Source organism: Mauremys reevesii, unplaced genomic scaffold, assembly GCF_016161935.1.
Source record: "Mauremys reevesii isolate NIE-2019 unplaced genomic scaffold, ASM1616193v1 Contig88, whole genome shotgun sequence".
Classification (NCBI taxonomy): domain Eukaryota; kingdom Metazoa; phylum Chordata; order Testudines; family Geoemydidae; genus Mauremys; species Mauremys reevesii.
The window spans coordinates 1-13,482 of NW_024100904.1; the positions used below are offsets into that span (position 1 = coordinate 1).

A 13,482-nucleotide genomic window follows, 5' to 3' on the forward strand; every position below is an offset into this window, starting at 1 on the left:
ACAGGTAATGACTGAGAGTGATCCAGCCCCTGTTGGCCAGTCTCAGCTTCTGAGTGGTGGCAGGAGCTCTGTGCGGCAGCAGGTTTGATGATCTCTCCTCTCTTCTCAGGAGAGGCTCCTGGGCACCAGCTCACTGCCCTGAAAAACACTCTCCAGCGCCAAGGAGTTCAGCAGCCCGGAGATACACCTGCGACCGGCTCCTCGCGCCGGAAAGAGAACAAGGAGAATGTGGAGTCAGGGGGCAGAGCGACGGACCGGACGGGGAGGATGTGATGGGAGATCAGACTTCAAGACCTGTCCCAGCCCCACCACTGAAGTGGAAGAAGGAGCTGGGTGGGCTTGTCGCCTTACAGCCCGTTCCTTGGGGCCGTGGTCTCCATCTAGTTCCCCGGCTTGAAGCATGAAGGGGTTTCGCCTTCTGGAGATGTTCCCAGATCTCCAGCTTGGAATTCTCTGCTCAGTTTCATCCCAAGCCTTTTAGCTCCACCCCCTTGGCCCTCCCAGTGGCAGCCCCTTTCTGATCAGCCCTGACACTCCGTCCTGCGAGCCTCCAGAAAGAGGCTGGTCTCTCGGAAACAGGTGGGGCTTAGCCTCTGTCCTCCGCGTGACGCCGTTGCCTGGCCGGGGGAGCCGGGTGTCCGTGGCTTTCAAGCCCTTCGGCGCTGGCGACTAGAGTCACGCTCCACTCCAAGCCAGAGGCTGTGTGTCCTGCCTGGAGGGCGTGTTGCTGGCGAGCACTCTGAGCTGTGGTGGCCGGAAGAGCTGGGTGAAATGCCCGTGGAGTGCGTCCCGGTCGGGTAACGTTCAGGCGCTTTAAGCCTTTGCAGGCAGGGTTTGTATTTAAGATCCCGGCTGAGGCCCACCAATCACAGCCGGGCTTCACCCCGCCGATGGGAGCAGCGAGAAGGACCCTTTTGCACAGAGACCAAACTCTGCCCGGACCTCCTGGTGACGCGGGCCTGGGGGTGGGGATGCGTGGGGGATAGTGTGTGGGTGCCTGGCTGTAAGGGGGAGGCCTGGAGCATAGCAAAGGGAGGCACCACCACCAGTGATACTCAGCTGCACTTAACACCTGCTGTTAATGTGGTGATACCAGCGCGCCGAGCCTGCACCTGTGAAGCTGATGCAGGGTCCTCTTTAGATTAATCCCCATCATCTCCATAACACCCGGGCTGCCTTGGTGGACCCGGGTGGAGATGTAAATACAGGACCTGCCCATGGCTGAAATGCAGCTGTTTCTGGGGCAGGGTATTGCAGTCCGTGTCTAACAGTGACTGTCTGGGACTGGAGGTGAAGGAGGTATCAGGCCAGGATCTGTCCCGTTCTCCGGCAGCACCTGGCAGGCAGCGAGCTTGCTCCGCAAGGCTTTGGGGGATCCCTAATTGCTGCAGCGTGGGCCGCGCCTCGTGCCCTGGGTTTCTTTGCACTTCCTGGTAGCTTGTCCCCAGCTGGGCACACCTCCTTTGTCCAGGAGGCCTCCCTCAGAGCCCAGCGCCACGGCAGGTCCCACGGCCAGACAGCTCCTGCTCAGTCTGCGGTCCCCAGGCGCGCTCTAACCCCTCCCCTTGCTGTGTGCTCCCAGTGTGGCACCCCGAGAAGGAGAACATGGGGGTGGAAGCCGAGAGCCCAGTGTGCCTGCGCCGCTCCTCCCTCACCTCCTTCGTGACCGACGAAGAGGACGATGGGTTTATGGAGATCCTGGACGAGGAGGAGCTGAAGGTACAGCGTGCGTGGATTGTCCCTCGCGGCCCCCTAACCTCCTGCACCCCGGCTGCTCCTGTGGCCTGCTGGATTGTAGCTTGGGGAGCACTGGCCGAGCTAACCTTGAGCCTGTGCTCCCATCCTGCTCGAAATGGAGCCCAACCCCGTCCCCTGGCTCATGCGCTACCAGCCAGCCTCGCTCCTTCCTGGCCTCCCTCGGGCAGGGCTGTCTGAAGATCCACCACACTCCGTCTGGATGACCTGAATCGCAAATGAATGTTAGTGGGGCAAATATAGCTAGCGATCTGCGGAGAGCGGGTTTTAGGGAAACCCTCTGGCCCCTTCTGAGAACCACAGGGTCTGTCTGGCTCCTGCAGCCCTCAGTAGCTTGTGATTTGCCAACTCCTGTCTCTGTTCTCCTGCCAAGAGGGGAGGATGGGATGGGGCTGGTGGGAACCCATTGCCTCATGCGTTCGCTTTCTCTCTCTGTGATCCCGCTGCCTCTTCCTCAGAACGAGGCGGACGTGCCGCCGGGGATGGAGAACCTGCTGACTGCCCCACTGGTGAAAAAGGAAGGCGCTGATCTGGTATGTGGGAGCCTGGCGCGGGGTCGGGTCAGCTCCTCCCAGCGAGCTGGCGGGGGTGAAAGGTGCCAGGCGAGCCAGCCTGGAGACTGTGCTCCCTTGCCCGAAGGGCCCCGGGTCTCTCCGCTGACGTGCTGAGGTCAGTCTCACCTCACCACAGGCAGCTGGATTGGAGACTCCTGGCACCTTCCTCCCCGCCATAGCCACTGGATGGTGTGAGCTGAGCTCACTGCTAGTCTGGCCCAGATGGGAATCGGTGACCAGGAGGGTGTCTGTGCGTCACGCAAGTAGACACTGACCGTAGTGACCTGTTGGAGTCTAAGGCCGGGTGGCCAGCCTGTGGCTCCTTGTCTAGGTACCAACTCCAGGGCTGGAGCCAGGCGCCAACTTTCCAATGGGCCGGGGTGCTCACTGCTCAACCCCGGCTCTGCCCCACTCCACCCCTTCCCGTCCCTCCCTGAGCCTGCCGTGCCCTCGCTCCTCCCCCCTCCCCACCAGAGCCTCCTGTGCACTGCACATTGCAGCGGGAGGGAGGGGGAGGTGCTGATTGGGGGCTGCCTGTGGGTGGGAGGGCTGGGGGCTGGAGGAGTAGCAGATGCAGGGGCGGGGGCTGCTGAAGTGTTACTGTGGCTCTTTGGCAATGTTCACTGGTAAATTCTGGCTCCTTCTCAGGCTCAGGTTGGCCACCCTGGTCTAAGAGATCACCAGGCTACTATTGTGGCGGCGTGGGGTGGTGGTGGTGGGGGTATTTTGTTTTCCGCCCTGTGCTGAGAGCTGGGTTGGAGACCCCACCCCTCACACACACCCCGACCCGGTGGGAGGCCTTTCTGTAAAGGCAGTTGGTGTGCATGGAGCAAGGGCCAAGCGGTGGGGGCTGGGTTCTGCACCTCCTTCTCCTCCCTGAGCCCCACTGACACCAAATCAGTCGCTCCCCCGCACGGGTGTGGCTGGGAGCAGAATTAGGCCCGTGGCCTTTTGGCATCTCCTAAACCAAGTGTGAAGCTAAAATTGGCGTGCTTGGGTCAAACTGCCCCCCCCGTGAATGTGAAATGGGGCACACAAGGCCCGGGCCTCCCAGGCCGGCAAACGGCTGCTCCGTGCCGGGGTGAGCGAGGCCAGAATGAGGCTCTAACCGCAGCTCGCTCTCCCTCCTACATCCGTGCAGAGGTCGGCGAGACCCAGCAAATGTCGCCAGCTCTTCAGGTCCCCCTCCATGCCCAGCAGCGTGATCCGGCCCATCCTGAAGCGGCTGGACAGGCCGCAGGACAAAGACACTCCGGTCAAAACCAAGAGGCGGAAGAGCGTGGCTGGCACCCCGATCGTGGAGAAGGCGGAGGAGCCGGTAGGTGATAATGGAGACGGACTTGGGGCCAGGAGATCTCCCTCTCCATTCCTGGCTCCAGAACCTCCCAGCCCAGCCCAGCCCAGGAGGGCTGGCTACCAGACATACTGGGGTATGCCGAGACCTCCTTCCCCAAAGCCTTCAGCAGCTAGGGCTGTACTGTAGGCATCTGGAATGGCCCAGCCGGCCATCTGGAAATCAGTGGGTGGTAGGAAGCCTCTGGCTAGCTCCGCCATGTCGTCACGTCCTTCTCCCGCAGCACTGGAACATGGGCGCCAGCGCTTCAGAAATCGAGGGTGCTGCCTCTTAAATGGGGGTGTTTTCCCATGCCCTGCACCTCCCAAATTGATTTTTCTTCATTCTTCCCTCCTCCTGCCGTCCTGGGAGGAGCAAGCTTATTCTGCTGTAACCCAGCTGGAATCTCCAACCTCCGCATAGCCCATGTGCGCTCCGGCCTGTCGCCCGTAGATGGCAACAAGGAGCAGCTAGGAAACGGGCGGGTGAGATCTAAGAGCTACAGCCGAGACGAGTCGCTGTCAAGCGCTGTTGCAGCCCTTGTGAGCCTGGTACTTGGCTGCTGGGTGTCCTCCTGGCGCTCCCGCGGCAGCTGTGAGACGCTCCTGTATCAGAACCCCGCGCTCCTGCTGCTGTCCCTGTCTCTCGCCGTGGTGCACGAAGTCTAAGGAACTACACAACATTCAAGGCACTGGATCCAGACCCACTGACTTCTATGGGGCTGATCACATGAGTTGAAGGCTGCAGGCTTCTTGCCTCTTTAGATTCTGGCACCCCATGTGATTAAAACCAGGATGGACCAAACTGTTAATCCATATAGCTGCAAATCTGGCAAGGATTGGTGGTGATCCATGTATCTGTGCTGGGAGCATAAATGTCTGTGACCGTTGTGTCTGTTCAACCCAATCTTTAGGGCCAGGTGGAACAATTTACTCCAGGGTCATGGTGGAGTTTCCATCCCTGACAATTTTTGAATCAAGCTGGGCTGTTTGTCTAACGACTCGGCTCTAGGGATTACCATAGGGCAGGTCTCCTGCCTGGGCTAGGCAGGAGGTCAGACTAGATGGTCACAATGGTCCCTTCTGGCCTTGCAATCTCTTGGGGAACATTCCGATCGTCCTGTCTGACCTCCTGCCAGCCCAGGCCAGACCCTCCACCCCAGGGTTCCTCCGCCCAGAACTGCTAGCTGAGTTCTTGTAGAAGGCTCTCAGTGCTGATTTGACATCCGGTCTCGGTTTCCTCCTAGAAATCAAGGCTGTTGCGCTCCAGATCCTTCTGCCATGATGAGATCGAGAACATCTTGGATAATGATCACCGAGAACTCATCGGGACTTCTCAAAGGTATTGTGGGGAAGAGAGAGAAGAAAACCCTTTGTACTAAATCAAAGCCTGCCCTCAAAAGTTATTGAACCCTTCCTGGGCTGTGTTGGAAACCCAGAAGTGCCTGCCCTTGCTGGGCCATGAAACGGACTAGACACTGACGTGAAACAGACCAGTCTAATGTCACTGCCCAAATGGAAAGAAATGCCTGTTTGTGAATCGTGCTGGCATTTTACAGACAAGACAAGGGTGGTGGATTCTCCTATCTTGCCCCTTCCTTTACACCCAGGCCAACTTTATAAAAGCTGCCAGAACAAAATGGTGCCAGCTCCACCCCAGTTGTACAATTACAACAGGAGAGAGGGCAGAATTGGTCCCACTTTGGGATTTCAAACCCCACAGATGAATGTTTGGTTTGAAACGACTGTCTGCCTCGGAGTGGTAAAGGGATGATTCTTTTGGTCTTAATGAGTGTTAATAAAACTCTTCTAAAAATGTAAACTTGAATTGATAGTGCCCCTTTATAAAGTTCTGATCTAAGGTATTGTTCAGAATGCTGGGAAATACTCTAAAACCCATCACCCCAGCTCTGGATAAATCCCACGAGGAAAGAGGTTAACGGTCGCTAACTGCCCCTTTGTTGTAGGCGTATCTTCTACAGACTGTGGAAGGAGACATCAGGACTTGAAATACATCTCCCCAGAAATGGTAAGGAGGCAGCTGATCGGGACTAGGGCTGCAGGTTTATCACAGTGCAGTAAAAAGGTCCAGACACTGATTTCTTGTTTTGTCTGACTTGCTTCCTGCAGGAAGGCTCAGAGTGGGTCCCCTCCCCAATGTGGAGGGGCGCCCCTCAGGCATGGGACAGATGGATGGCAAGCTCTGTCCACTGTGTCCTGCTTTCCGGCCCCTCTCTCCTCCCTCCTCCTTAACCGGCTGGGATTAGGTAACAGCGCCGGGCGGAGGGTGCTGCTGCGCTGGCTGGTGCCCCTCATGTGCAATGAGCAGCCATTATACCCATGACTTGTACTAAATCTGCTCTGTGACTTCGCCATGACACCCTGCAGCCCTCCCTGTGACCATCACGGGCCTAGGCCTGATTCTGCAGCCCAGAGTCAGAACTCAGCCGTTATCCTGAGCAGTGGCAGCAGGGCCGGCCCTGGGGCAGCGGGGGCTTGTTTCCGCCAGTGGAACGCCACAGTCCCGGGCCAAGTGACCGCGCGCTTTCTTCTCTCCGCTGCAGATGGTGGCCGTGCTGAACGGCCAGTTCAACAGCCTCATTGAGAACTGTGTGATCGTGGACTGCCGGTATCCCTACGAATATGAAGGGGTCACATCAAGGTCAGAACCGCCGCCTTGTTTCTCTCTGTTTAACCTTGAGAGGCAGAATGGCCTAGTGGTGTGAGACAGGAGCCAGTGCTGGGCAGTTCCGCTCTCCTCCGTGACCCGGGTCAATCCTTCAAGCAGAAACGCTGGAAACACAAGTGCCAAACTCTAGGCACCCAAACAAGTGGGCTGATTCTTCTTCACGATGCTGAGCTCCTGCAAATTCCCTTCACTTGATTGGGGTACAGGTGCTTAGTGGGTTTGTGGGCACTGGCCAGAGACCCCAGGGCAGATAACAATGGTGGATGTGAACACTGCCGTTGGGAAATGCCGGTGATGTAGCATTGTTCACCCATTGCACAGGCTGAGTGATGCACAGTGGCGCGGGGAATCGGGTCTCGCTTTTCTTAGACTTCCGTGGTCCTGTAGGATTTACACCTCCTGCTGCTTCTCTGGGTTAGTGGAAAAGGGGAGGGTCTTTCCTGCTCCCTCTGACAGGGAATTGCCCTTTCCTCCAGGGGGCTGTGAACCTGCCGCTGGAGCAGGACATAGAGGACTTCCTGCTGAAGAACCCATCGTCCCCTTGGACGTGCAGAAGAGGGTGATCGTGGATATTCCACTGTGAATTTTCTTGGAGAGGGGTCCCAGAATGTAAGTGGGCCACAAGCTGCGTGGAGTGCGACTGCCCTCCCAACACCCTTGTCTACTGGCCACAGAGCACGGGGGCTCTGTAGAGACACTGGTGTACTTCAAAGAGCTTGAAACGATGTGGCTGCGGGGGGTTGTTTAAGGACCCAGTTTGACTGTACCAGTCGTGAACTGTTTGAACGACCCCTGGCCTAGTGATGCCACCCCACCAAATTACAGACCCCAAGATGTTGGGATGGGAACCAAGTGGCTAATCCATCCCTGAGCCGTTGGGGCCCCAAGAAACTTGTGTGTTGACAGATGGACCTACAGGACTAAATGATAGAGAATCGCCTACGGCAGGGGGTGACAGCCTGAGAAGGAGCCAGAATTTACCAATGTACATTGCCAAAGAGCCACAGTAACACGTCAGCAGCTCCTCCCGCCCCGGCCGCTCCCAGCACCTCCTGCTGATCTGCACCTCCTCCGCACCTCCCGATCAGCTGTTTTGTGGCGGGGTGGGGTGGGGGTGGGAGGAGCGAGGCACAGCAGGCTTGGGAAGGGGTGGAGGGGCAGGGTCTGTGGCAGAGCCAGGGGCTGAGCAGTGAGCACCCCGGCCCATTGGAAAGTTGGCGCCTGTAGCTCCAGCCCGGAGTCGGGTGCCTATACAAGGAGCCGCATATGAACTGCTGAAGAGCCGCATGTGGCCCGGAGCTGCAGGTTGGCCACCCGGCCTGATGGATCTAGGCTCGGACTCTGTGTTGTCCATTGGCTTGTGGTCCTGTAAGCACGACAGCTCTGGTCTTGCTGTCCGAATGGAGTAGCCTGTCCTGTTGGGAGAGGACAGAAAGAATCGGAGCTCTCGACCACTCCTGGCTTGGGTGAATCCCAACTCTACGATTCTCCCTGCAGCTACATCCTCTTCCAGACACTAGGCCTGACTCCATCTCAAACCAGCATAGTCCAGGAACGATGCCACTGAAGTCCGTAGCTGAGTGAGGGAAGAACCGGCGGGATTGTGTAGTGCTGCTGTCACAGTCCCCCCCAGGGGTGGCTGCATTTCACAGCCCGAATGTGTTTGGGTCATAGGTGTTATAGAAAGCTGTGGGCCAGATCCTCAGACCAATGTACACTGGCCCAGCTCTGACTTCAGAGCAGCTAGCTAAGGATCTGGCCCAGTCATTCCATGGCACAATGGCATTCAACGACCCTTGTGTGCTAAAATTAAACCAAGTCAGATGATCTTTAACCTCATGCTTCTGTGTCTTGAAGGTGCCGGTTTGTCAGGGAAAAAGATCGGGCATACAACGAGTACCCCAACCTGCACTATCCTGAACTGTACATCTTGAAAGGAGGATACAAAGAATTCTTCCCACAGTACCAAGTAAGTCATGGCAGCATTTCCCGGTCAGTGAAGCGTGTCTGTCTGTCTATCCCAGAAGCACAGCCCTCGTCTGCGGGGGGCACCCACTGGTGCTACGGGAAGCATAGCCGAGTGTGTGTGACTAAGGCTTGTGCTACCTTTTCCAAGGTTCGCAGATGCCAGGTGGCGATAGCATGCACCAAAATATCTTCCGTGCACCGGCGCATTCCCCCTCTGGAATGGGGACAGCCGGTATCCTGGAAGCAAGAGGGTCTGTTTAAAACCTCCAGACATTGAGCTCATGCAGAGCCTGCGGTTGAGCGCCGCGTAACAGCGGAATAAGGGGACCTGGAGAGCGGGACGGGTCTCAAAGTGAGGCTTAGAGAAGGGAAGTGACTCACTGTACAGAGACTGGGGGAGCTCGAGTCACAAGAGCCACTGCGTTTCCCCACCCTGGGAACTGGGGCATTATGGGGTGTGAGGTCGTGGTTGAAGGAGAGGCCTTGTGAGCGGGGCTGGTGGTGACCGAGTCCCTGGCGAGTTTAAAAACCAAAGAGGGTGATTTCCAGGTGGCTGCAGGAAGCCAGCAAAGGAGCCAGCGTCTCTGAGGCTAGTTGATTGGCCTGTGAAGGGGACCGAGGACGGGGCCAAGAGCAGTCTGGCTGCAGTGCCTTGGGCCCTGTGGCGATTGAGAAAGGGGCTTGGGGAGATATCCGGCCTCCTGGCATTGTCGCCGGGTTTAGCCACTGCTGTACGTGTGGCCGCTCTTAGCAGGTAAACCAACGGCTGTTCCAAGAGGCTCCTGACTGTAGCGGAGTTGTGGGTGGGAAGGGGCTCGGCCCCTGCTTGGGGTCACCCTGCGGGCGGTTGGCCATTCCGTTAACACGAGCCCTGTGCATCTGCCCCCAGGCACACTGCGAGCCTCGGGACTACCGCCCCATGCACCACGAGGACTTCAAGGAGGACCTGCGGAAGTTCCGCCAGAAGAGCCGCACGTGGGCAGGCGAGAAGAGCAAGCGGGAGCTGTACAGCCGCCTCAAGAACTTCTAAAGGGGCCCGGGGAAGCTGGGGCGGGGCGGGGGGGCCACAGGGCGACTGCCACGTGCATTGAAGAGAGACTTGACACACCTTGCCGCATGGCTGGGGCCGGTTCCCAAGGTGAGAACCGTTCTGCTGAGCCAGTTTCTTCGGACACGGTTGGAGATCCATCCACTCCTTGGCCAGGAAGCCATGGAACAGAGTAACACATGCGCATACCTCCCATAACCGCACATACCTCCCGTATCAACAGAACTGTGTGGCACTCAAGGGCTTCCGAATCCCCTGGGCTCATTGCCGTCTCCATGCTGTGAAACTCCTGCCGGGGGGTAGGATTTGTAGCTCGGAGGTTGACCCAGCTCCTCCATGAACGGGTGGTTGCACTGGAGATGGAAGCTAGGCTGGATATTTCAGGTACCATGGAAGGGTCGGGTTGAAGCTGTCCAAGTCTGCGTGTTTCAAATGGCGACTATCCTCTGACCTGATTGGTGGGATCATCTTTCAGCATCTGCAGTGGCACCTGCACTGCCTTGAGGTGAAAACCAGGACGCTGTCGAGCATCCATCAATTGCTGCGAGAGGTGTGAGTGTTGAATCAAGCCTCCCGGAAAGCTGTTCTGAGTGTGGCTGTGTGTGTCAACAAACTGTTGTGTCTTCAGTCTCTTGAAAGGTTAAACAAATCAAATGCAATCTGGAGCTGCCTCGGGGGAAGGTCGTGCTTGACTGAGATCTTCATTTCTGCCCAGTTCAGTCTTCTAGGGTCTCCTGGAGCCGCATGGCCCCTGGGTGCAGCATGGATTGCTGCCTTAGCGAGGGATGTGGTTTGTCCTTTTAATCTTACATGCGTTATTTAAATCATGGCCAAGAGCGGGAATGCTCCGGGGATGGGCTGAGGGGGCTAAAAAGAGAGGCCTCAGGGACTGGGAAAAGCTCCAGGATTTGCCAAATTCAGTGCTGAAAAAACCTCTGCTAGACAGAGGGGTCCCAGTGCCTTTTCAAATCCCATCTCCTCCACTCGTCAGGGCCGGAACCAAAGGCCAATATCCAGCTCCCTGTCAAGCCAGCTCCACACTCGCTTGGATGGGAGGCGAGTGGGGAATTTCCCAGTGACGAATCTTCCAGATCCCCTCGGCTCTGCCGTGGCAGATCTTAGAACCGTCGTCCCCTGCCGATTGCCAGCTCACTCCCCCCCGCCCGACGTCAGCAGCCACAGTCTCCAACAGCTAGAGCGACACCCCCGCACGTTAGAGCCCTGGCGTCCCCTAAAGCACTCGCCTCTGACTCTAGCCATGAATAAGCCTGGCTGTTAACGTCATTGGCATTGATTTAAGCGGAGAGCGAGGGAGAGGGCCCAGCGACCTTGCTGGGAGCGGCTCAGACCCCACGGTGGCAGGAACAGGCTGAGAATGTGAAGGGGATGGACGGGCACCACCAGCCAAACAAACCAGCGTATTGAGATGTGCACGGGCCTCGCTGAGTGATTGCAATATAGCCACTCTGTCATGGCTACCCCGCTGCACCCCGACATCCAGTCTGTTCGTGACCCTCATTTAAAAGCCCCCCCTCTTGTTTTGTGAAGTGACCAGTATGGGGGAGTTGGGGGGGAGACAGGCAGGGCTCAAAAATGGAGAAGCAAGATGGAATCGGAGCGAGGTGACTTGGAAGGTGAATTATCTGCAAGACTGAAAAAAGCAGAGGTCAGCACCAGATGCTCATGGCGCCTTTCCAGGCCCTGGCCCTGCGATGGTGATGAGAAGAGAGTTTGATTCCTATCGTCGTATTCAGAGTTGGGGATTTAGGAAACGGATAAAATCAGTTGGGGTGGGCAGAATGGCTTGGACTCGGCTGGAGCCAGCTCTTATTTTGTCTGCTCTTGGGGTCAGAAACCGTTCCCGGAACTGCCTGTTTGTGGCACAAGGTGGAAATACCAACTTCTGCCTGAGGCAATGCTGCTGTGCAGGATTTGTGACCTGACTGAAAGCAAAACCCACGAGGCAGCTAGATCAGAGGGTAGCAAAGCATCAAACCTCTGGACAGCGGCGGTCCTGCTAGGCTGCAATATTGCTAGCTCCAGGGGCCTTGGTTAGCCAAACCAGCCACCTTCTCTTCCCACAGGGGAGGTGGGGATGCTCTGCAGCCTTAGGATTGTCTCTGCTTCCTCCCTCTACATCACACTGCTGAGATCAGGGAGGCAGCGGAGTCTGGTGGTTAGAGCCAAGCCTGGGGAAGTCAGGGCCACCTTGGTTTTGTTCCTGGGTAGGCTCTGGGCCTGAGTCCCTTTAATTACAGGTGTGAAAACCCAGTTTAGCTCCATTGACTTCAGTGGGGTCAATCCAGATTTGCATCAGGGTAAATTTAGATCTGAATTAGGGCTTTAACCGCTTGGTGCCTCAGTTTCCCCATCTCTGGGTTTTAGGATTTGCCGCTGCCGCCCATCACTGTAGTATCTGACCCCTTCCACAAATATTGACCCGTCTTGCACCAGGCGAGCGGTAAAAACGCCGTTCGGGAGCTTGTCGGTGCTTGTGGTGTCTCTATGACCAGTGGAATTCTGGGGCCGATGCTCCATGAGTGTAATTGCATTGAAACCGTAGGAACCTGACTTCAGGTGTATCTAATGGGTAATAACTAGTGGGAATTGGCCTGATGAAAAACAGGCTGCTAAACGGGAATCCTGCAGTCTCTCTGAATAGCCATGTACTAAAACCGCCTGGGAGAAATGCTTCAATCCCCTGTTCTGTGATCATCCTGGGCAGCTAGGGCTGTGTTGGCCTCTCTGGCGCTCCCTAAGTATTGAATCTAACTCAGTGGTCCCCGGCCTTTTCGTCTGACAGGTGCCAGACGGACCATGGCGGCGGTCGAGCATCTGCCGAAATGCCGCCAAAATTCGGTAGCACTGCCTCTGGATGACGTTGCTTGTTGGCGGCAAGTGGCGCTATCCAGAGGTGTCGCCTGGCGGATGCTCGATCGCTGGCCAGGATGCATGGTGCCCGCGGGCACCGGGTTGAGGACCCTGATCTAACTTAATAGCAAGAAACTAGAAGCACTGGGATGCCCACACCGGGATTCAGCAGCGATGTGGGAAAAGCACTTAAACCGAATTTGCCTCAAAGAGCAAGACCAGCTGTAGCTTTGTGCCTGCATAAGGGCCCAGTGCCCTGCTTGCTCCAGCGTAAATCAGAAGTGACTGCCTTGGAGTCAGGGAGGATGGTGTCCTGTGAAAGGTGAGGCGAGATCAGGCTGTGCCTCCTGCACCAATCTGAGTTCTGAATCATTGGGAACATTAACTCTTCGATTGCATCTGATGCCAGGTGTGTATGTGGTGTTGTTTTTTAATTATTTTACAGATTGTGTCTTTTAATGATGCTATTTCCAAATATGTTAAGCGATTTTTTTAATGTAGTGTGTGGGGAGGGCTCCAGGGTTATCTTTCATGTATATTTATGACCCAAACATTTCGAATGTCGATTAGTACAAATGATCAAATCACTCATTCGTGGATGCAACAAGAATAAAACCCTCTATGGAGGTGGAGGCATAAATGACACAGTGGGCTGGATTCTGATCCCGCACCTTCCAGCGTAAGTATGAAGCAATGCCATTGACTCAAGCTTTAAACCGATCTGGCCCGCACCATGGAAATGCTACCCAATCCGCGTTTACACTGGTGCAAATGACATCGTGAGGTGCAAGGCAGCAGAGAATTGGGCTTGGTGCTTCCCAAACTACCCTTCAGTGTAAATTTCCTGCCTTTAACATAGCGGTGCTCTGCCCTGACCGATCAGGTGGGTGCTACCCGAGTTGTACAGGAGACTCATTGGACTGAGGCTGATTGCAGGGTGTTGGATATTGTGAGCGGTGTGATTGTTTTCTTTTGTCTGTACATTTGTGTTAAAAGATTTACACCCCCTTCGTGACTTACTTTTCTATGTCTGGGGAGAGGAGACACCTGGTTTCCTATGCAGTGATGTGTAACCACGAGAAAAATAAACCTCTGGGTCAAAAGTACTTGTGCAATCAGTGTCCAGCATCCTTGAGCTTCAACTATCCGCTACCCAGGGAAGAGGCTTGTCAGGTCAGGTTCCTTGAGTTTGTTCTTCAATCCATGTAAGTCCATTGACTTTGCTGGGTTTATACCAGGAGAATCCGGCTGCACATGTACAAACT

The 13,482-nt window shown here is 56.1% G+C and overlaps 1 pseudogene; it reads left to right on the forward strand.

Moving 5' to 3' along the window:
* The first annotated feature begins 109 nt into the window (after window positions 1-109).
* Window positions 110-10,798, forward strand: LOC120394987 (annotated as a pseudogene).
* Window positions 10,799-13,482: the final 2,684 nt, after the last annotated feature.